Below are 25,626 nucleotides of genomic sequence, written 5' to 3' on the forward strand. Positions count from 1 at the left end.
ATCTCATATAAACAGAATGATTTAGAAATTACAATAATTACACTTATAAATATATGTTTTTGTGTTATACATTTAAATTTTCTATTGCCTTAAAAATGATTTCAAATGGTATATTTAACTCAGAAATTGAAGTTATTTCTTTGAACACTAATAAAGCTACATATACAGTGTCTAATAGTTGAAAAATCTTTTGCATTAAGGATGCAAATTTGATTTGTTATTCATACCTCAGATTAGTGACTACAGTTTGATTTTTCCAGCCAACAAATAGTCTCAACTATTTACTATAGATAAATTATCCTCTACTCTTTCCTTAAAAAATGCATTATAATAAATAAGGTAGTTGTCTTTTGAACCATAATCATTTGCTGCTAAAAGTTAGTATATAAAGCCCCAAATGGTGAAATGGTAGACATAAAGAGCAAATGATCCTTTAATCACCTCATTGTAAATGTTTACAAGAGTAAGTATTGCATGATGTGTGAACTTCTTGTTCCCTTTACTGCAATTTCCAGCAAAATTATTGTTAAATGCTTTGCTAAACTGCCCCATTTACAACACATGTTCTTATATTACTGCCATTTCTTAGTTTGATGGAGCTATACATCCCCAGTTATGTGCTGAAACAGAGCTAATCCATGTTACTACAGCTATATGACCAGGTTGTCAAATAATTTGTCCTAACTGCTACAACATCTAAGGGAATATGCTTCTTTGAGCTTTTCTCAGTCAAGCTACAGAATAAGAAAATGGCAGCACTGAACTAATCTTTGATCTCCTTGAGGGTATAGACAATATTATCTGTTGTACACATTCATATTAGAATCAACAAACAAAAGCAAGCCCATCCAAAGAACACGGTAGATATTAAAGTTAAACTTGGATCTCTATCAAAGGTACTACATTCTGCTGTAGTGCATTTGCTACACTCTGTAATTCCCCTCTATCATTTTTATTCAGATAGTTTACACTGGTATCATTGGAGCATTTTGTTGGCAGAACAGATCAAAAAGCCCTGTGGGTATGTATAATATCTCAAGGTCAGTAGAATTCTGTAGACTTACTATTGAGAAGAGTTGTTTTTATTTAACCTAAATTGTAAATTTATTTATCATGTTATCTGTAAAAATACTTTCATTTCATGCTTTCTAAATTTTCTATAAACTATTCAAATAAAGGCAAACCTGAGAGTTCCTGTTGTGTCTCAGTGGACTAAGAATCAGCCTAGTATCCATGAGGATGAAAGTTCAATCCCTGGCCTTGCTCAGTGGGTTAAGGATCTGGTGTTGCCACAAGCCACAGTATAGGTTGCAGATACAGTAACTTATTAAAATCTACTAAAAGTTTTCAGGGTATTTTATCTATATAAAGAGTCACTTAAACATTTACTATAAACATTAAAATCACATTTTCCTTGTGTTGTGGATCTCTAGAAAAATATATTAAATTTGAACATGGCCTAAACATATCTAAACTCACTGTAGAGGAAATAATTTATAAGAATCAGTGTCAGGGTAAGGTCTGGAAAACATAAATGTTCCAGGAATCAAGAAGGAAGGAATACTGTACAAGGAATGAAGTGCTTACAAACTGTTAAAAAAGATGGAGGAGTAAAATTTGGGCAAAGTCATCTCCAGATCTCAGGATTGCCTCCTAGGCCTTTCAGATGAGGGAGTATCAATGGTCAGAAGTGCCTGCAATTATCCCAATTAGCAATTTCCACCAAAATGATGAAGCTACTGCAAAACTATGTATCTGCCAAACTCTACTGTATATCCCTTGGCTTATAGGAGGAGAAAGATAGCTTCTTTCTCTCTTTTGCCTTCCAAATCTCTCACAAGTATTTTCTCATTAGAGCATTTGGTTCCATGACATTCACCCCTTTCATACAGGAGACATTTTGAAAGGTAGTGGGGATTAAACAATGAGAAACACCTATATAACACCTTATATCAAGTTCTCAACACGAAACTTAACAAATAGCAAGGGATAAACAAACAAACAAAAATAGTAGGATGATGGTGACTTTGTCCTCAGATCTCTGATGAGTTAAACAACAAAAACAACAAAAAGTACCCAACTAATTCTCACTATAGCAGTGAGAGTTTTGGTCTCTTGAAACTTTATATAATCACAATTAACTGTGTGGAATCAGCAGTCTGCAAAAGTATTTTTAATTCTAGTTCTATCACTTGTTTGGTAGTCACTTTTACTATAGAATGCTTTCTTTTAGCTGCACTTTTTTCTTTCCTGCTAGTCATATGTACATATTTTCTGTGTATGTGCTCAATAAATACTTATAAATTCAATTCTAAACTCATGTTGTGGCCCTACTACAGAGAGATAGAGGAATCAAAACTGGAATGACTGAAACCTTAGGATGTCTTCTACAAGCCTGGAGCTAAAAACAGTGTTAAATAAACTATAACTTTTAATAATTATATTGAGATAATCTGAATAATTCATACTTTGTAATAATTGAAATATCTCAGTCAAAGGTAACCTTTTTTCTGTCTTTAAGAGGGAATTATTTCAGGTTTTTTTTTTTTTTTTTCCTTTTCCTTTGAAGAAAATATCTTCATGTCTATAGCCAGATGAAAGTCAATTCCCACCCATTTTTAATGCAATTTTGAGAAATACATCCTTTGTTTCTCATTTTAAAATTCATGAATTCAATAGTGCTCATGTTTTTAAGAAGCCTTATAAAAGAAATAGTCAAAAAGTTAACAGTGATTTTTATATAAAAATAGAAAGAGGTCTGGTGTATACCATATTTCTACTACCTTAACTTGCTTTTATATTATGTTACGCTATTTATTTTATCTTTTAATGGAAGTTTAATTTTTTTCTACGGATGAATGCATTTCGGGCAGGTATACAGATTTTGTTTATGCTAAGAATGAAAATTGCCTTTTGCAACAGAGAGGTTCATCTGCATCTTGCTGTCAAGATTGGTTATAATAATTATTGCTGCAAATAAAAGGGAATTTAGCCTAAAAAATAAAACATAACAACTCTGTAAAGAGTTACATAAACTGAGATGAGAATCTGAATTGGTAATGTAGCTAAAGCAGTTGACAGGAATATGTTTAAATTCTACTAATGATTGGAATTCTCTGGAAAATAAATGACTATATTTTAATCACCATGCCTAAATCACAACATTTGGAGTAATTATGAGGTTTACTCCTAAAAGCAGATCTTAAATTTACTTATAGATGAAAATCAGTCAAGACAGAGAAGATTTTCTAGCTGAATTAGAAATTATTTTGTTAATTATTGCATAGTCATTTAACATAAATCAATACAAAGGATCAATAAATGCATCAGAAAACAAAGGCATGATTTGTCTTTTAGTATTTTAATCCACTGCATGTAAAGTAAACTGCAAATGCATTACATTTTTACTAGTTAAAAATCTATAGGATGTTTATCACTCAAAGGCTGGGCTTACCATACTCAATTTATGTACAGCCCTAAGTATTGCTCAAACTGTTATCAGTTAACCACTGTATTCAAATCATCTGGATTGGTTGTTTATTGTATTGATTTCTGGGCCCCTTCACAGGTTTATTAAATGAGAATTTGAGAGTTTTATACTGAAATTCTGCAATTTTATCAGACTTCTCTGCTTTTTCTTATCACACTAAGGTTTGAGAATTACTGCTTAGTTTAGCCAGAGGATCGACCACTGATAATTTGAGCTTAAGTTTGAAGCTAAGGGAGAAGTTATTCCAGGACTGCTGGAAAAGCCAGAGAATACCTGTTCCAGTTCATATTATGAACCCTCCCAGCCTTGGTCTAGAACCTGACATTTTCTAGGTTATGAAAATGCCTTAATCTAAGCTGGTTAAACAAACAAACAAACAAAATCTATTGATCTTCAATAATCTCTCTTCAAAATACTTGGGATGAAGAAACAGAATAAATTCTGAAAAAAATAATAAAAGGGAATACTGCTAGAAAATTCAGGTCTTAATTATACATCAAAAAGAAACTTTCAGAATAAATTATTAGATTTTATATCTCAAAGAATTAACTACTGTAGTTACTACTATCATAGCAACCACTTGCTTTTTGTTTATACAACCCTTGACTGTCATCTCCTTTTGGAAATCACCTAAATTCAGACCCCCTTCCAGTGTTAGCCTGCATCCAAGACTTGATCCATGTGGGAATACAAATACTTGACTCTCTTCCCAATCTGGGATAGCTTTGAAGGGTTACTCTATCTTAACGATTATCCATCCACAGTATTGGATCAGACTTCCACAGAAACATTATCACTGCTTCATTTCATCTTCTGCCCAATCCTTCCTTCATTTCCTTTCTGCAGATGTTGAGCTTCAAAATATTTCTAATAGATCTGCATGCTAATCTTCATTTCAGAGTCTGTTTTCCAGTAAAGCAAACTTTTTTCTTTTCCCACTGTACAGCAAGGGGATCAAGTTATCCTTACATGTATACATTACAATTACATTTTTTTTCCCCACCCTTTGTTCTGTTGCAACATGAGTATCTAGACAAAGCTCTCAATGCTATTCAGCAGGATCTCCTTGTAAATCTATTCTAGGTTGTGTCTGATAAGCCCAAGCTCCCGATCACTCCCACTCCCTCCCCCTCCCATCAGGCAGCCACAAGTCTTTTCTCAGTAAAGCAAGCTTATTAGTAGCATATATTTTTTTCTCTCAGCAAACGTTTCGCCAAACAAGCTCTATTATCAAATATTTTATTGGCCATGAGTGAAGTGGTACAGATATGGAGCAGTATTTCACTGAAATACATATTTTGTTTCATTTTGATTTTCGGTGTTTTGGTTTTTTAATATGTCAAACTGGCTTAATTGGCTGCCTAATGTGCCTTTACATTTTGTGAACATTGAAGGCTGTTTCTTCTAATTTTTGCAAATGTCAGACGATCTGACTTTCTTCATAAATTATTTTCTTGGTAATTTCTAACTTTGGATCTCAGTCATCCATAAAACACAAAATTTTGAAATAAATCCTGTGGTTGTATAGCAGAGAAATTTGGAAATGACAATATTCACATCTCTATCTCCTACAGAAATATTTAGACTTGCAAATCCAATTTAGTTTATATATATATTTTTAACTTGGAATTTCCCATTTTATATAAAGCTGAGCCTTTTGGCAGATGCTTAAATTCATGTATTGCTTTCAAATTTATATTCAGCTTTAAAAAAATCCCTTGAGGTCTGATCTTTCCTAATTCTTAACAACTTATTCCCACTATTATAAATATCAAGAAGAGTTTGTTTTTACCCATATTTAAAAGTTCATTACTAGAAGAAACAAAACTGCATTTTAATGTTTTATCATAAGCAGAAGGCAAAGACAATTTTCTAATCTTCTAATATGAAGGCTAATTATGCGGAAGGTCATGGGCAGATGTCTTTCCCTTCAGGCATAGAAGAAGGATAAATCGGTTTAAGATTAACATGGAGGATTCAGAAAATCACTCTCAGAAAATCATCAAGAATCCAGGCTATTCTTAGAGATGACTGCAGTGGAATTTCACAAAAAGAGAACAATCAACACTTTGCTGCAAGCTTTTACTTAAGGGAGATCCTGGAGTTCCCGTTGTGGCGCAGAGTAAAGCAATCTGACCAGGAACCGAGGATTTGATGCCTGGCCTCATTCAGTGGGTTTAGGATCCTGCATTGCTGTGAGCTGTGGTGTAGGTCACAAAGGCAGCTCGGATCTGGCATTGCTGTGACTGTGGAGTAGGCCGGTGGCTACAGCTCCGATTAGACCCCTAGCCTGGGAACCTCCATATGCTGTGAGCTGCCGCCCTAAAAAGACGAAAAAGACAAATAAATAAATAAAGGAGATCCTACGTTTAACATGAGACAAAATGAAAAAACAGTGGCTGTTTAGGAAAATGTGTGTGGGTTGTTGAATAAAAGGGTTACTGGGAATCTCTAAGTATTGTTCAGGATACATTACATTAGTTCAAATTTTAATGAATTGTCACTATTTATTTAATATTTATTTATTTATTTATTTATTTATTTTTAGGGTCTCACCAATGGCATATGGAAGTTCCCAGGCTAGTGGTCAGAGCTGCAGCTGCCAGCCTACACCATAGCTGTAGGAACACCAGATCCAAGACACATCTGTGACCTACACCACAGCTCATGACAACTCCAGATCCTTGACCAACTGAGTGAGGCCAGGGATCGAACCCTCATCCTCATGGATACTAGTTGGGTTTATTTCTGTTCCACCACAAGGGGAACTCCTTATTTATTCAATTTTTACTAGGGAAAGGAATAGAGATAATATAGCCATTATAAAGTTTTTTTCTACAGTGTAGTGTTCAGTTTCAGAGTTTATTTGAAAATCCAATCACCAAGCCTAAATTATTTCTGCATATAAGACCAAAGACACTGTTGCCTAGAAACCATATGAGAAAATATTGCCAGTTCTGATTACATATTTGTTTTAAACAGTGATGATTAAAATAAGTATATAACACCTAAAGGGCTAGAATAAATGATGTATAATGAGTTTGTACAAATCAATACACCATATATAACAGAAAAATTGACAAAAACAGTCCCAGGTAAATTACTGGACAAATTGGTTAATTTCTAGATAATAAAAAATGTATTTTAATTATTATGTATAATAAAGTATACTAATGTAAAGAACATTATTGTTTTGTAGTTACCCATCAGATAAAGTTTAAAAATTATTAAGATAAACCAAATGTGGTACATATGTACAACAGAATATTATTCAGCCTTAAAAAGGAAAGAAATCCTGTCACTTTCTACAATGTGTATACATCTTGGACATGATACTTGGTAAAATAAGTCAGTCACAAGAAGACAAATACTGAATGATTCCACTTATTAGAAGTATCTAAAGCAGTCAAATTCATAGAAAGAGAAAGAAAGATGGTGCTTACCAGGGACTAGGAAGAAGGGGATATGGGGAGTTATTAAATAGTACAGAGTTTCAGTTTTACAAAGCAAAAAGTTCTGGAGAGCTTTCATGTAACTATGTGAATATACTTAACGCTACTGTACAATACACTGAAAAATGGTTAAGATGGTAAATTTTATGTATTTTTACCATTTTTTAAAAAAATCAGGATTACCTTTTAGAGGTGAGAATTTTTTTAAATATATAGTTTTTTTTTTTTTTCCTTTTAGGTATGTAACTTGATATAGTATTTTAAAATTTCAACTTGGTAGTATTTATTACTTAAAATTTGTATTCTTTTTTTTTGCTTCCTTAGGCCACACCTGAGGCATATGGAAGTTCACAGGCTAAGAGTCAAATTGGAGCCAGAGCTGCTGGCCTACACACAGCCACAGCAACGCGGAATTTGAGTCATGTCTGCAATGTACACCACAGCTCACAGCAATGCTGGATCACCAACCCCCTGAGTGAGGCCAGGGATAAAACCCATGTCCTCATGGATATTAGTCGAATTTGCTTCTGCTGCGCCACAACGGAACTCCCGTGTATTCCATTTTGAGTAGAAAGTCTACTTTTAGAATTTATCATTTATGTTTCTTATAAAAGCAAAAAAAAAGTATAAACCATCATTGGTAAAAATACTATTAATATGCATATATTAGTAAGATAAGGTTAGTTGATACAACTAAGCCCTAAATTTCAGTGATTTAATACAACAAAGGTTTATTTCTCAATTATATAAATTCAATCGCCAATTAGCATTAGAGAAATCTCCATGCAGTCAGACATCCAGCCTAATGAATACTCTACCATCTTAGCTTCAATTGTCATTTTCACCTAACAGAAAAGTAAGAAGGACAGTGGATATTTGAGGTGTAGGAGATTTACCAAGCTTAGATATGGTACCTCCCAGCCATATCAAAGTGTGGTCCATGGTGCAGCAGCAGTAGCAACCCACTAGGGTTTCTATAAACTCATTAGTGAAAGCTTCATTCCAGACCTATTGATCTATTACAATACAGAATCTGTGCTGCAATATGATCCCAATATTAACATTTGTATTAATAATTCATATAAACTTTTAAGAAGGAATGGTTTAGACAAGGGAATAGGTAAAGTTGCTGGCTAAATAGGATACTACACTACAAAAGATTAATATTTTTGAGGATTAGTGAAACGGAAAGGATATGGAGAACTTCACAAATTTTTTTTTGTATTTCTGTTTCAGTGGGCTTCTTATTTTTCATTTGTAAGTTTTTCTTTTAAAAGCACAAAAAATTACCATCTTGCCATCTTAGTTTTTATCTTGATCCCTGATAACAGAACAATCTGTAGTATATTCATATATATAAGATTTTAGCTCATTGAAATACTCTTATTTAATTTCTCTGTGCTCACCTTTAGATAATACTATCCAGGAAAAAACAATATTCCCACTTTAATAATATTAGATGAATTCTGTATGGAATTAAGCTAACCCATAATAAAAAGTATTTTGGAGAAAAATGAAAAAAAAAAAAACCCAACTAGAAATTAAATTTACTTATGTGGTCACTTTGAAAGATTATGAACATTCTGACAAGTAAATTTCTTCATCATTAAATTGGATATACACATAACACAAATATTCACACATATCTTGTTTTCCTATAAAGAGAATTTTGAATAATAATACTTTTCCAAAGATGAACTCAATAAAGGTGGCTGACGAAATGTTATAATGGCACTTTGAACCAGTATCTGAAGGCTTATCATATGTAAATATTAATTTTCACAACCAAATTAAAAATGAATTATTTCCTAAATCCACAGGGAACAAACATAAAACAAAACAGTATTAGAGCTCCCCCTGCTGTCATGTGGCATCTACAGCTAACATTCATGGGTTAATACTATTTCACAGAACCAAGCAGATGAACTCCAAGATTAACCCCTGTAATAATTTAGAAGACTAATGTATTTTTAATTTTTAAAAATTATACTTTTTTTTTTTTTTCTTTTGTCTTGTTGTTGTTGTTGCTATTTCTTGGGCCGCTCCCGCCGCACATGGAGGTTCCCAGGCTAGGGGTCCAATCAGAGCTGCAGCCACTGGCCTACCCCAGAGCCACAGCAACGCGGGATCCGAGCCGCGTCTGCAACCTACACCACAGCTCACGGCAACGCCGGATCCTTAACCCACTGAGCAAGGGCAGGGACCGAACCCGCAACCTCATGGTTCCTAGTCGGATTCGTTAACCACTGCGCCACGACGGGAACTCCTATACTTCTTTTTTAATCTGTAATATATAGTTGGTTAATTTTTAAAAACATTAAATAGGCCTTTTTTTCTTAGGATTTTACACGCACGCACACAGAAAATTTGAACAGCTATTTCTCTACACCGCTTGAATTTTTTTTTTTTTTTTTGGTCTTTTTACTATTTCTTGGGCCGCTCCAGCGGCATATGGAGGTTCCCAGGCTAGGGGTTGAATCGGAGTTGCAGCTGCCGGCCTACGCCAGAGCCACAGCAACGTGGGATCCCAGCCGCATCTGCAACCTACACCACAGCTCACGGCAACGCGGCATCATTAACCCACTGAGCAAGGGCAGGGACCGAACCCGCAACCTCATGGTTTCTAGTCCGATTCGTTAACCACTGCGCCACGACGGAAACTCCGTTTGAATTTTTTTTTAAGGAGGCTTTTTTTTTTTTTTCTTGATAAAGAGTGCTTGAAAATATTTTCCACCAAGTAGAATCCCCAGAATTTTAGATCTGAAAGAGACCTGGGAGTTTAACTCTTAAAATTTTATTCCTTAGTGGGGACGAGGTGGCCAAGTGGTTAAGGTGATGGACTGCTAAAATTGTATTCCCAAGAAAAATGAGAGAGGAAACCATTTGCTAAAGTTCATACAGCCAGTTTGCACCAGATCTGGATCAGGACCCAAACTGATGCCAGTCCATAAGTTGTTTCACTGTTCCACACTCCTTCTCCATTATTTATTACTTAGTTGAGTTTGTTGGACTAAAATTTGTTTTCCAACATTTAAAGAAAGACTTCTTGCAACGAACATACTGCATATGTTAATTACTATACTCATATACTATGGGTATTTTTGCTTAAACAAAGAATAGGATAATTCTAATTTTTAATATAATGCTACAGCCATTAGTTTATATAATAAAAACAACACAACTGATTTTTGGTCTGACTGAATATTTTACATAATAGCCTATTTTTTTTAAGTGGTTATGCCACCTACCTGGCCACGTGGAAGAAAAACCAATGATCAATAAATTTAGAAAATTCAAACTATAAAGACTACTCTATTTCAGCTTTCCACTTCCCCTACAATTTTCTAAGGAATTCAGCTTCAAATCAGAATTACCATTAATTTCTACAATAATTTTACTTGTACATGTTGACTTCTGAAAACTATCTTATAGGAAAACAAATAAAAGTGACTCATCATAGGGTATAAGGACCCACACAATTCTTTCCTGATATATTTTAAATGTCTTACCAATTCCAGGCAATAATAAGCTAGTAAAACTTTACTATAGGAAAAGATTAAAGGGTATCGTATCAAAGACATTTTAATTTTATTCCTTTTATGTTGAAGTAGTTATTTGGTATCATTAGGAAAGACACATTTTAGGATAGAGGGTATGTGTATGTGAACAGTCAATAAACGCTTTTTTTAAAAATTGTAAATATCTTTTCCTTATCCCAGGTTTTATGATGATAACATGACAGTAAAACATAAATACAAATATTTTATTCCATTATGATGTCTGGGTCTGTGAAAGGCTTTCTTTATAATGGAAGATCTATTTTGAGCCAGCGTGTAATAAAGTTTGTATGTTTACAAAGCATTTAACCAGCAATTCCAGGGAAGTGCAATAAAAGATTTCTAGATAAAATCTGCATATTAAGAGTGTGATTGTATTTAAGATGAAGCTGACAGTGTACAAGAAAGTAGTTATTCTAAGGGTATGAGTTACCAGTTGGAATGCTACATGACTTTACATTAACTAGAGTCACTCAGCATTTATAAATTAGTTTGGTGTTTTATTTTTTTAATTAATTTAATTAATTTATTTGTTTCTTCCATTGTTTTTTTAAAGCTGAGGGAGAAGATTATCACAAAGCAATCTTAGGATAGGATCATCTAGAATTTTATTTCTCCTGTCCTCACCTTCCAGCATTTTACAACACAGTCATCTATACCTCAGTCAACACAATTTTTTTTAATGATTTTTTATTTTTCTGTTATAGTTGGTTTACAGTGTTCTGTCAATTTCTACTGTATAGCAAAGTGACCCAGTCATATATATATATATATATATATATATAATTCTTTTTCTCACATCTCCATCATGTTCCATCAGAAGTGACTACGTATAGTTCCCTATGCTATACAACAGGATCTCACTGCTTATCCACTCCAAATGCAATAGTTTGCATCTATTAATTCCAGACTCCCAGTCCATCCCACTCCCTCATCCTCCCCTTGGCAACCACAAATCTGTTCTCCAAGTCCATGAGTTTCTTTTCTATGGAAAGGTTCATTTGCACCATATATTAGATTCCAGATATGTGATATCATATGGTATTTGTCTTTCTCTTTCCGACTTACTGCACTCAGTATGAGACTCTCTAGTTCTATCCATGTTGTTAAAATGGCATTAATTTGGGTTTTTTTATGGCTGAGTTGTATTCCATTGTGTATATGTACCACATCTTATTAATCCATTCATCTGTTGATGGACACTTAGGTTGTTTCCATGTCTCCACTATTGCGAATAGTGCTGCAATGAACATATAAGTGTATGTATCTTTTTCAATGAAAGTTTTGGCCAGATATATGCCCAAGAGTGCTGGGTCATATGATAGTTCTACGTTTAGTGTTCTGAGTTACCTCCATACTGGTTGTACCAATTTACGTTCCCACCAACAGTGTAGGAGGATACCCTTTTCTTGATATACTCTCTAGCATTTATTTGTTGACTTGTTAATGATGGCCATTCTGACAGGTGTGAGGTGGCACATCATAGTAGTTTGATTTGCATTTCTCTAATAATTAGTGATGTTCAGCAATTTTTCATCTGCTTGTGGGCCATCTGTATATCTTCTTTGGAGAAATGTCTATTCAGGTCTTCTGCCCATTTTTCAATTGGTTTTTTTTTTTTTTTGGGGGGGGGGCTGTTGATTTGTATAAGTTGTTTGTATATTTTAGAGATTAAGCCCTTGTCAGTTGCATCATTCGCAAGTATTTTCTCTCATTCCTGAGGAGTTGTATTTTTTTTTTCTTTTTTTATGGTTTCCTTTTCTGTGCAAAAGCTTGTCAGTTTGATTAGGTCCCATGGTTTATTTTTTGCTTTTATTTCTGTTGCCTTGGGAGTCTGACCTAAGAAAACATTCGTATGGTTGATGTCAGAGAATGTTTTGCCTATGTTCTCTTCTAGAAGTTTGATGGTCTTATATTTAAGTCATCAAGCCATTTCGAGTTTATTTTCGTGCATGGTGTGAGGGTGTGTCCTAGTTTCATTGATTTATATGCAGCTGTCCATTTTTCCCAGTACCACTTACGGAAAAGACTATCTTTTCCCATTTTATATTCTTGCCTCCTTTGTCAAAGATTAATTGACCGTAGGTGTCTGGGTTTATTTCTCAGTTCTCTATTCTGTGCCATTGGTCTGTATGTCTGTTTTGGTACCAGTACCACACTGTCTTGATGATTGCGGCTTTGTAATATTGCCTGAGGACTGGGAGAGCTATGCCTCCTGCTTGGTTTTTTTGTTCCTCAGAATTGCTTTGGCAACTCTGGGTCTTTTGTGGTCCCATGTAAATTTTTGGATTGTTTGTTTTGGTTCTGTGAAAAATGTCATGGGTAATTTGATAGGGATTGCTTTGAGTCTGTAGATTACTTTGAGTAGTATGGCCATTTTTATGATATTAATTCTTTCAACCCAGAAGCATGGAATATCTTTCCGTTTCTTTGAATCCTCTTTAATTTTCTTGATTAATGTTTTACAGGTCTCAGCATATAAGTCTTTCATATCCTTGGTCAGGTTTATACCCAGGTACTTAATTTTTTGGGTGCAATTTTAAAAGGTATTGATTTTTTTTATTCCTTTTCTAGTATTTCATTGTTGGGATACAGAAATGCAACTGATTTCTGAATATTAATCTTATATCCTGCTACTTTGGTGAATTTGTTGATCACTTTGAGTAGTTTTGGTGTGTACTCCTTAAGGTTTTCTATACATAAAACATCATGTCTTTGCATACAGTGACAGTTTTACCTCTTTTCTTCCAATTTGGATACCTTTTATTTCTTTTGTTTGTCTGCTGTGGCTAGGACTTCCAATACTATGTTGAATAACAGTGGTGAGAGTGGGTATCCTTGTCTTGTTCCAGATTTTAATGGTAAGACTTTCAGCTTTTCTCCATTGAGTATTACATTTGCTGTGGGTTTGTCATACATGGCTTTTATTATGTTAAGGTGTCTTCCCTCTGTATCCTCTTTGGCAAGAGTTTCTATCATGAGTTGATGTTGGACTTTGTCAAATGCTTTTTTTCTGCATCCATTGAAACGATCATGTGGTTTTTGACTTTTCTTTTGTTAATGTGCTGTATGATGTTGATTTGTGTATGTTGAACCATCCTTGTGAATCTGGGATGAATCCCACCCATTGGTCATGGTGTATGATCTTTTTCATATATTGTTGGATTCAGTTGGCTAAAATTTTATTGAGAATTTTTGTGTCTATATTCATCAAAGATCTTGACCTATAATTTTCGTTTTTGGTAGTATCTTTTTCTGGTTTTGGTCTTTGGGAGTGTTCCTTCTTCAATCTCTTGGAAAAGTTTAAGAAGGATTTTTTTTTTTTTTAATTTGCCTTTATTGAGCCAGCTCAAAGCATCAAAATAAGTCTTCATAAAACAACTTTCTTTCCACTATATATGTGCTTGATTTGCACAATTCAATTATATAATTTCAAATACCTTGTATAACTGGCTTAGTGACAATAGTTTGAATATTTATCAGTAAATATTTATTTACCTCTCCCTCCTACTGTGGACAGAGGTTCCATACTCAATTGATGTTGGGTTTGGCTATATGACTTGTTTTGGTCAAAATGATGTCAGTGGAAGTGATTTCAGCACAGGCTTGATACATACTTGCTCTCTTGTCCTTCTCTTATCATAAGAATATCATGACTTGTGTATCTGCGTCTGCCAGAAAAATCAGAAATGCATTGAGCAGAGCCACCCATCTGACACAGAGATGTATAAACCATATAAGAATGCTATAGGATTTTTTTTGGATTAATGCACAGTGACAAAAACTCACCTTTTTTATAAAATAATTATTTCTTAACCAAACTCATTAACTCATTATTCTCAATTATCTGGATTGTTTTGTAATAAATTCTTAAGAAAGTAAAATCACAAAAAATTAGATGGTCTCTTTATAGCTGATAAACTATACTATACTTGGAGACAAGTTTTCTTAAATTTAAATTTTTTTTTCGCATAGTTTTAGCTTATGGAGTGATTTAAAAACTAGAAAGTTTTACCTAAAGATATAGACTTCTGATCTCAATTGGAAAAATCAGAAGAAGAGACAACACATTTCCATGTGTCAACAATCAGTCTGAACTGAGCTGCTGCCCTTTTAGACAGGCCATGTTTCCATGTTATCATTGTTTTCATTGCCTCCCGCTCTGTGATTCAATATCACTTGTCATTTAGAAATACTCCTGTCTTACCCCTTGAGTATTACTTGTCTTTTAAAGTGTCTGACAATCTTTAGTCTAACAGTATTCAGCACTGTCCATATTTATTGCAAACTCCTAGTTCTTCTTTCTTCCATCTCTGGTAAGAGGCTCAAAGTCTTTCGTACATAAAAATTCCAAGTTCACTTAAGTGTTAGCTGACTAATGTTTTTTGAAACAGATTTATAATAATATAGAAAAAATCATTTAAGATTTTCTAGAAATTTCAATCAATGAATTTGTTGCAATCAAAATCAAGCTTTTTTTTAGAATAACTAGTGGATTATAAATGGTCATTATTGTAATAAGTATTGAAACTCCACATTTTTGTATTTGATTATAAAATCCAATATGAATATTTACATTAATCAATTATATAGGAAAGCAGCATATTGAATCTAATTGAAATACTCAGATATAACTTTAGAAGTGAAAGTGTTATCAGATTTGAACATTTTATCATATGTGTTTATACATAAAAACCTCTATTGTAACCTCATGAGGAATCCACACCCTCTAGGGTATGAAACGGTCTGGATAACAGGTATCTAGGCACATAAATATGTCAACCTACTTTTTACAATTATTTAATGCATTTCATTATGAGGAATTGTATTAGTTTTCTATTGCTGTATAAAAAATTATTACAAATTTAGCAGTTTAAAACAACACCTATTATTACCTCATAGTTTTCTAGGTCAGAAGTCCATGCAATCCAAGACTGTATTTTTTCTAAGGATACTGTAGTGTTGAAGTCAGGTCTTAGTTGGGTGGAATTATTCTCAGGAAGCTTTGGGGAAAATTAAATTCCAAGACTACTCTTGTTAAAGTAATCCCATTTCTTGGGTGTTTCTTGAGTTGAGGTTCCTGTTCCCTTGGTAACTGTCTGCCAGTAGCTGTTCTCTGCTTCAAGAGGGCATTTTCAGGTCCTTTTCCAAGTGATCCAATCGCCAGTTCACAGACTGATGTTTGCTTTCTTCCACACCAGTCTCACTTTCTATCTATCAACCAGTTGGAGAAACATTTGCATTTTATGAAATTAGGATATACCTAGGAAGGCACCCTACTTTAAGGTCAGCTGTACCATATAACATAACCTAATCATGGGAGTAAAACCCACTTCTCTATGGATTATAAAGGGCATGCACAGTGTGAGAAGGGAAGACTTGGGGGTCTCAGAATTCTGCATAACAAAGGAATATTTGCAATTAAATTATTCCATAATGATGCCTACAAATCTTATTAAGCTGAGTGTATTTCTCTGCTTTTTTGTCAAAAGGCTCCCAAATAAAATATAAACCAGTGTTTCTAAATGTAATTCATTTCCTTCCAGTTCTGCAATAAACTCTCACTTTTCACCATATTCACTACCTAGAATGGCTTTCTAGCCTTTTTCTAAAATTCTGAATCCTAATATACCTGAAATGGGGAAATTCATATTAAGACGTATAGAATCATGTGTCCAGTAAGAGTGCAAAGAGTCTTTTGGTATAATGGAGATTCCTTCAATAGGTATGATTAATGGATTGTGCATTATGTCTAATGACATCAGTTTTGTTTACCTGGAGGTGTTTTGGCTGTCAGTAGTTATTTGCTTTGCTCTTTTACATAACATTGTAGGAGAATTTCTACATATGTGATTCATTACTATTCTACTATACACATTAAGTTTTCTATTCTGGAGTGGTTTTGAGAATGGGGGATGAGTTTTGATTCCTTTGTTGCTCTAAGCTGTTAAGTTTGAAAGCAGAAGGACATAAAAATATTGAGTACCTGGGAATTTTTAAAGAAATTAATAAAGAATAGATATTCCCAAAGAAAGGCAGATTGTTAGATGTAAACAAGCCCATCTTGGGATCACCAGACCTGACTTTTAGTCCTAGATCCTGGAGATTGAAAAAGATATTTTCTGTCTTCGAATAACTTCCTTCCTGGGAAATGGCAATGGAAATAACTCATCGTCCTTTTATGATTATTATGTGACAACATAAAATAATCAGTATAAACAACAACTGTGAATTCTGGAGACACTTTTTTGTTAAATGATTGGTTAAACATTCCTCAAAATAAATATTTCTCAAAATAATCTGCAACAGTGCACTTCTGTATATTTAAGAGGATATTTCATTACTTATCCTTTTATATTACCTACTTTTCTCTTGAGAAATTTTGGATTTCTCAAGGTTGATTTTTGAATTAGAATCACAGACTTGTGGCTTGCACTTACTGAAAGAACTGCAACATATGATTAAAATGAGTACTAGAGAGTGACGAGCAGAGAAAATCTATTTCTTATGTTGGCTTCATGTCCTGGAAATTTAGGGCACCAATGGATGATCTTAGTTCCTCTCAGAAACTACCATTCATAATCCTTATCAGCTGAAGTGTTACAAGGATTAGTATTTGTAAAACACTTTTTAAATCTGAGTTTAAAGCTATTTTATGAGTATCAAAAAATCATTGTACAAGCTTAATTTCCAATTCCACAGGAAAGGATATGCATGGGCTTTTTATTATTAAATAAATGTGCTAGAGGAACCAGCTTAGTGTGATTGTAACTGCCTACTGATTAATGTAAATTTCATCCTTACAATGTTTATTGATGGAGGCTTTTGTAACACAGAGTGCACCAACAATACCGGGATAACAAAGCTGGGGTTTGAACTAGAGCGCTCAAGGCAGTGATGTGCAAAATATCTAAAAGAATTTCTAAGAGAAATTACAAGCAGAAGTTCCCTTTCCCTGAATTTAACCTTCAAAAGTGAAGCTATCCCATATATCTACTATCGAGACTCAAGATGTCACATGTACATACGCCTGCAACCTTCCATTCCCTGCCATTCTCATATACCTTTAGTTTCCTGTTTCTACGTAATAAGTAGATATGAATCATTTTAGGTGGAAAACAAAATACAAAAGAAGTATGTGGACTGAGAAAGAAGATGATATTTCAGATGTACTAAAAGAAGTGATTTTTACTTATGAAAACCAAAAACGATTTAAAATAAAAAGATGAAAACTGTAGAAACATGAGGCTACAAGGGAATTTCATTATGAAGCACGGCAAGCTGCGTGAGGCAGTCTAAACCATCTCATACAATTGGAGGTTAAGAATAAAAGTTAAATTCTATATAAGATATTATGGGAATAGGAGATGGTAAACTTCATGTGGAAATGTTTTCAATTTTATATTGCAAAGAAGAAATTTAAAAAATAATAGTATACTGGAAAGCATAAAATAGAACACTGTAAAAGCAAAAATCTCACAGTCCATCCAATTATCCTTCAATCTTATCAAATATTTTACTGGATTTTGAGTGTTTTATTGGTGATTAAAAGTGATTACTTGGGGGAGTTCCAGTTGAGTAACAGTGGGTTAAGAATCCAACTGAAGTGGCTTGGGTTGCTGCAGAGGAACGGGTTTGATCCCAGGTCTGGTGCAGTGGGTTATAAAGGATCCAGCATTGCTGCAGCTACAGCTTAGGTCACAGCTATGGCTCGGATTCAAACCCTGGCCCAGGAAAATCCATATGCTGCAGGTGGACCATAAAAAACAATAAAAAAAAAATTACTTGAAAGTTAAAAGAGCCCTTGACCATTATTGGATCAAGAATTTAATTCCAAGTGACCACATGAAAAAGCATACATTTCCAGGCAAGGACAAGTGTGAAAAAGAAACAGCATAATTGCAATACCTCAGAAATGTGTAGATGAGTATCAAGAATATTTAAACTGGCAATCCATAGGTCTTTACTTAGATTCACAGACACATATTCCTTAGTGATCTCTGACCATCCTTTAATATCTCAATCTAAGATTCCTTATAGGTAAAGTAGAAATGATAATTACTATATTACCAATTTGGCAGGATTGCCTAAATAAGGAAATGAAATAATAGGTGAGAAATTACTTTGAAAATTTAAAAAATACATTATATATATATGGGATCTGGACCACGCTACATGATAAGTTCTGTGTGGGATATGTGTGAATTCTGTACTTTCTTTGTAATTTTTCTATAATTCTAAAACTATTCTAAAATTTTTTAAAGTTTATTAAAACATTGATAGAATATGAAATAGACTTATGATTTTAGGAAAGTAAGAGTGATACCAAATTTCCAATTTCTAATAAAGATCTCTTTTAAAAACTGAATTGGAAGTATCAAACTACTATGGTATTTGTATTTTTTTTTTTTTTTTTTTTTGTCTTTTTGCTTTCTTTGGGCCGCTCCCGCGGCATATGGAGGTTCCCAGGCTAGGGGTCGAATCGGAGCTGTAGCCACCAGCCTATGCCAGAGCCACAGCAACGCGGGATCCGAGTCGCGTCTGCAACCTACACCACAGCTCACGGCAATGCCGGATCGTTAACCCACTGAGCAAGGGCAGGGACGGAAACCGCAACCTCATGGTTCCTAGTCGGATTCGTTAACCACTGCGCCACGATGGGGACTCCGGTATTTGTATTTTATTATGTATGTTTAAAAGAAAATATAACAGTTTTGCTTTAAAATGTTGGTTATTGGAAATTATAATCTTAGAAATTATTTAAATTTGTGATTAAAAAATTTAAATGGCAACTTAAACTTAGGGCAGGATACTTGCAGTTTTTCAAAATATTTTGCAAGTTTCTGGAGCAAATACATTTTAAACAGCTTGAAATAGATAATAAAGACTCCATATTTCAGAATCATTTAAGACTTGAAGATGGTTTGCTACTCTGATAATACTTTTCAAGAAGGTACATAATTTTACTGTTTTTAGTACATGAGAAATCTCACATTCCTTGGAACTTCCCAGCAGCCTTTCTCACTTAACTAGCTCTGAATATGATTGAGTTTATTATACTCTTCCATTTCATATTTTGCACAGCAACAAATGGTATAATGTATGATATGCCCCTTTTTGTTTTAAAGCAATACTTTATTCCCTGTGTCTAATGCATTTTTAAAGAAGTGTCTAATGCATAGCAAAGGAGTCACATAACACCAGATACTTAGTGAAAAATAAATAACATTAGTGACACATAGAGAAATGTAGGAAAAGTATTTTAAGTCACTTTCATCAACTGAACTGTCCATAGAAAAGAGGTATGTATGTTCTTTTAGGATTTTTTTTTTTTGTCTTTTTGTTGTTGTTGTTGTTGTTGTTGTTGCTGCTATCTCTTGGGCCGCTTCCGCGGCATATGGAGGTTCCCAGGCTAGGGGTTGAATCGGAGCTGTAGCCACCGGCCTACGCCAGAGCCACAGCAACGCGGGATCCGAGCCGCGTCTGCAACCCACACCACAACTCACGGCAACGCCGGATCGTTAACCCACTGAGCAAGGGCAGGGACCGAACCCGCGACCTCATGGTTCCTAGTCGGATTCGTTAACCACTGCGCCACGACGGGAACTCCTATATGTTCTTTTAAACTTTTGAAACTATGAGCTTCTGAAACGTTTATAGGGTCCTTCATCTTTTGAACTGAATGGGACTTGGGGATTATCCCTGCATTTTATAGATGAGTAAATTGAGGTTCAACAAGCTAGTCACTTCTCAGTCACACAACTAGTTAAAAGAGGCACCCCAAATAAAAATCCAGTTCTGTTTCTGGAGCCTGCCCTCAGTATCTAGAGGACATGAGTTCCTTATCATACCACTACTAAATTCATCAAGCCAGCAAAGAGCCAAGGGGATGGGATTACAGAAAAGCATGGACACCAGGAGGTGGACATCATAGCAGAGAGAGGTGGCCCTGCAGAGTCTGTACACCAAAGTTCCCAATCGATAGGGGCTTGATAAGTGTTTATTTTTCATTCAATTTACTTTAACTTTTTAAACACTGCCTTTTGTGTTTAGTAGGTTATTCAAAGTAATTTAACTAGTAATACTTCAGTGCCAAGCATCTGAACCCAGTTCTCAAATTTCAAATATCTTTGTGAAAATCTTGTTTTAATCAATTAGATTATAATACTTCGAGAACATGAACTATAGCCTATGACTTTTTGGTATTGTTATGAACACTTAAAAATGTGCAATAGATTCCATGTTTGATATGTTCACACAAATAAAGAGATAAACAATAATAAAATTCTATGAAGTAAACAGAATAATAAATGTTGAAGCTGGGTGCTTCTGGAGTCTGACCCAGATAGCCTTAATGTTCTGCTGAGTTTGACTAAAAGTTAGACAGTATTCTTCCTGACATAGGACCTGAAACTCCTCATTCTTAGAATATTTACTTTGGAAAACTTGACAAAGGAAATCTTTCTCTGCATTTTGAGATGTAAATCTCTTTAAAAGCCTCTTGCCACTTTTACAGTCCAGGACTGTCTTTCTCAAAGGACTTAGCTGTCCCTTCAAAATGTACTCATCAAGGAGGATAGAGTCTCTAACTCCCAGCTTCTAGGGAAGGTAGGATCCTAACTTCAGCAGATTTCTAGCTCCCATTTGTATAACTACTTCCTCTTAGGAAGAAAAAGTTTATTTTTATGTTGGGTAAAGCCAAGCAGCAAACATAGAAGGCCTACAATCTTCCTTTCACCCCAGCTTTTAAATACCTTTTTGACTTTTGCTTCAGTGGAGATGAGTTCAGACTCATTCTGTCCATTCTCTCTATTATGATGGTCTTGAATAAAGTCTTCCTTGCCTGTTTAAATTTCTTCAGTGCAATTTTTGCTTTGCCAAGTCAAATCTCAGTCCTTAACCTTAGATTAGTAAATGTTTTAGGAGAATCCAAATAAGGTTTTGGAATCAAAGCCGACTTCTCATAATTCAAAAGGACTTTGTGGCTGCTGAGTGGGAGGGGGAGGGAATAGGATAGACAGGGAATCTGGGGTTAATAGGTACAGACTATTGCATTTGGAATGGATAAGCAATGAGATCCTGCTGTACAGCACTGGGAACTATATCCAGTCACTTTTGATGGAGCATGATGGAGGATAATGTGAGAAAAAGAATTTGTGTGTGGGGTATGTGTGTGTGTGTGTGTGTGTGTGTGAGAGAGAGTGAATGACTGGGTCACTTTGCTGTACAGTAGGAAATTGACAGAACACTGTAAGCCAACTGTAATAGAAAAAATAAAAATCATTATTGAAAAAGGAAAAAAAAGGACTTTGTCAATGTCAATAGCATAAAATAACCTTAGCATGCTGGTTTTGCTTTATTTTGATCAAATTTAAGTCTAAATTTACTTCTGCCTCTGATCTCTTAAGTAATTTTAACTACCTTTAATCAAAGCAAGCAAGTTACCATTTCCTGGGTTCTACCACCATCATGGCCATGGAACCTCCAAAGTATAGATCTTGCAAGGGTTTCTGATCTTCACACTCCATTTTCACACTCAGTTGATTTGAGTAGGCATTTTAGGTCAAAGTAAATCTTTGAGAAATATGTTTGCCACACCCTATATGCAAAGACTGGATTGCTGCTTCCAACATACACTCTTGGAAACTTTTGTGTTCACTTTGTCCCTTGTTTACTTGCAAGGAATTCTGTAACTTTATCCTACAATACGAACTGGTGTTTTCATTTGACTTTTTTATTAAGGACAAATGTAGGCTCAAACTGTTTCTTTATAGTTATTTATGGATACGCTTCTACTCTCTTTCAGCATCTCTTTGAACTGCTCCAGATTCTTCTTCAGTTTTTAACTTTTTTATAAGGGAGACATTCACATTCTTTGTGACTGTTCTTTCTCCCCCATATGTGTCTTTAAGTAACCTCATTTGAATGAGAGCAAGGGAATCCCTTGCAGAGTATATGACTTTTTTCAGAACAATTTTTTTTTTTAATTTGGGTTTCCTTAAGGGCAAGATGTTTACAAATGAATGAAACAGTCTTAGTTAAAAATAACTTTTTTTGCACATTATATATTTAAAATAGTCTTCACTTGAAGCAAAACCAAAAGACCCTCCCTACAGTAATGTAGCCTCCAAGTCTAAATGTTATTTCTCTACTTGTGTTAGGGATTTTGACATAGAGAAACATTTTTATACCATAAAAATTGCTGTTCAGGAAAAAATAATAAATCACAACTGGTATTTGAATCATTTCTGGGGACTAAATAATGAATTTTAAAGAATGTTTTAAACTTAAATGCATGTTGCACTTTCTCAAGAGGGCAGTCTTTATTCAGTATGAACATATCTTTACAACCTTGGAATACAGGTATACTGAGGCCCAAATTGTCTGCTGTTTCAAGAATAACAAGAAATATCAATATTTATTAATACTGACATTTAATGTGAATAATCCAGATGTTAAAAATACTCCCTCCACTTACTTTAAAATAGTTTGAAGTTTAAGTAAAATATGGATTTGCATCATTTAGAGCCCTTAGGACAATTTTTAGCATTTGTTACTGAAAAAAGATTATGTGAAGCAAATTATCACACCATCATTTAACATGGGCAGTTCAACTGTGTTCAAGAAACAATAGTGTAATATAGTAGTGAGCAGAACCATCAAGTCCATGAATGACCAATGTACACAATTCATGGACCCACGACTAATCAGCACTCAATTCTCAATGATGAAATAATGTGAAATGGCATTTGGGATAATGTTCACAGCAAAGTTGTAGGTGAAAATATTGAGTTCTTTGTAACCTGTTGCCTCTTCTTAATCTGTACTGCCACATAACGGTATTTTCTTGGCATAAACACAGAAGATACTGTGCAAAAACATGGTACTTCCAAATTCATTTAGAGTTAAACTTTAATAAAAACATATTAAATTCAATCAAATGACATGATTGATTTGTTTCTTCTAATTTTTTGTGTGTGCAGAAATCAAAAAATTGTACTGAGAACATAACTGTTTCTATATAAAACTAAATGGCTTTATTTTTACCAAGGATCATAAACTGTGCACAATTTACTGATTTTTAATGTACATCAAAATAGAGGATGACTGTAACTGTACATTTTGACTGTGTATTCATGGAGCCAGCACCCCGATTATCAGAAGCATGGAAACCTTTAGTCACTTCCCTCTGCCCAAGGTCACCACTATCTTGACTTTTAACTGTATAGAGGCTACTTTTGAATATTATATAGATGGAGTCATACCTTAATCATTTTAATAATTTGAATTATTCCAGTTATTTGGATGAATTAAGTAGAATAATTACCTACTTGCTTATGGATCCATTTAGTTAACATTAGGTTCATTCATATTGCAGGCCATAGCTGTAATTTGTTCATTCTTAATATTGCATAATACATGTTTACCATTGTATAAACATGCAACTTTTTACTGTTTTTAATGTCTTTAGACTTTTGTACAATTCCAGTTCTATGCAAATACAAATAGTATTGCCATGAACATAATTTACATGTCATTGGCGATGTATACATTTCTGTTGGATATAAAACTAGGAATAAAATTAGACTCACAGGCAATGCATTGGCTGTTCACTTTTGGGTGATTTTCCACAGAGTTTTCAGTTTTGGTTGTACCAATTTATACTTCTCTCTAGAAATTGATTAAAATTTTTGTTGGTCCACATACAATCAACAATGTTGTGTTTTCTGTCTTTTTCATGTGAGCTATTCTGCTGAGATTTTAGTAATATCAAATTGTAGTTATAATTGCCATTTTCCTGATCACTAATGAAAGTAGGCACCTTTGCATTTGGACATTTGGATATCTTTTGTAAAGTAATTGTTCAAGTCATTTACTAGTTTCTTTCTATTTATATTTTTGTACTTATATTTGTACTTCCATTTTTTAAATTGCATGTGGTGGTATATACTGCTTTATAATTAAAGTAATATTATTTAATTCAATAACCTACAACATAAGAACTTATTAGATTAATAATAGAAACCTACTCTTTCCCCCCATAAAAATGATTAGAAACCACTTATAGTTTATTTTTCCTTTAAATATTTTAATTCTCAAAATGTAGTTATGCATGGCTGGACTTTCAAGAAGCAAATTATCAAAAAGAGAAAACCAAAACTAGAATATAGTAAAAATTAATTTTTATTTTAAATTTTTACTCTTAAAAATATTTGAGTGACATTAAAAGCTTAAGGCATTTTTTCTAAGGATTAGAGACAGAGTTATCCACAAATTCTTGTCCATGCTACAAGCAGAATACTTAAGCCAATTCAATTACCATAAGAACCAGTATTTTATATAGGAATCAAATAAAAAGTATTACATACTCCTCAAAACTAACCCCTAACAGTATTATAAAAACAGAATCCTGAATTAAATGAATTAAATCTCTTCACCAATGTGAAATTTCCTTTATTTTTCTTTTTTGAGTTTCCCATAGTTTCTAAGTAATTTGTTTCTTGGGAGAGATAGAGTAGAGATAAGATTAGGGAGTTATTGACTGGAGGACTGCATTGATTTCCTCTGAACAAATTGCTTGTGATGGTTTGTAATGATGAATTATGTTCTGTTCTTATGTTCTGTTCTTATGTTCTGTTCAGAGAAGAAGGCCTGCTTTCTCTCCACTTTTTTTTTTTTTTTTTGAGAGTTGATAAGTCTCTATTGCTTCAGAGTCCTGAACTGATTACTAGATGTCTTTCAACCTGTCTCTAACTCAAAACTCAAGCTGTATATGAGAAAAGACAATGCATTCAAGGTGAGACAAAAAAGCAAAGAGTGAATATAAGCTGCTCTTTTCTTTGTCACACTTAAGAGCAAAGTCAGTCACAGGTTTTCTGAGTCATTAAAAATAATTAGTTTTGCCATAGCAACTAGCTACTTTGAGACCTGTGTTTAAAGAAGAAAAAGAGCAGCAACATGGGAAAGTTTTAAAAAGGGAATCTTACTCATATTAATGCAGATTCAGTTAATAAAAATTCATACTTATCTAAGACTTAGCAATCATTTCTCATCTGTGACTAACATTCTGTTTTTTGGCCTTTAATGATTTAGTTTGTTTTAATAAATAGTTTATTTTAAAGATAAT

At 34.0% G+C, this 25,626-nt stretch overlaps 2 long non-coding RNA genes across 12 annotated transcripts in view; one reads left to right on the forward strand and one right to left on the reverse strand.

Moving 5' to 3' along the window:
• The window catches only part of LOC102159151 (uncharacterized), a 662,825-nt gene that overhangs the window by 168,924 nt on the left and 468,275 nt on the right, over positions 1 to 25,626 (reverse strand). Inside the window, exon 6 of one of the 11 annotated variants that reach the window (XR_014827626.1) lies at positions 13,759 to 14,170. The exons of the other annotated variants lie outside the window; for them this stretch is intronic. This is a non-coding gene — a long non-coding RNA (uncharacterized LOC102159151). Of the gene's footprint in view, positions 1 to 13,758; positions 14,171 to 25,626 lie in introns of those variants that run through there. 11 annotated transcript variants of the gene reach the window in all.
• LOC102159032 (uncharacterized) overlaps positions 1 to 25,626 on the forward strand; it is an 83,050-nt gene that overhangs the window by 30,236 nt on the left and 27,188 nt on the right. The window lies entirely within an intron of this gene.

Source organism: Sus scrofa, chromosome 14 (assembly GCF_054392235.1).
Source record: "Sus scrofa isolate SSC_HxYL_T2T_F1_AM1 chromosome 14, Sscrofa_HxYL_maternal_Yorkshire_Landrace_v2.0, whole genome shotgun sequence".
In the NCBI taxonomy this organism is placed as follows: Eukaryota; Metazoa; Chordata; class Mammalia; order Artiodactyla; family Suidae; genus Sus; species Sus scrofa.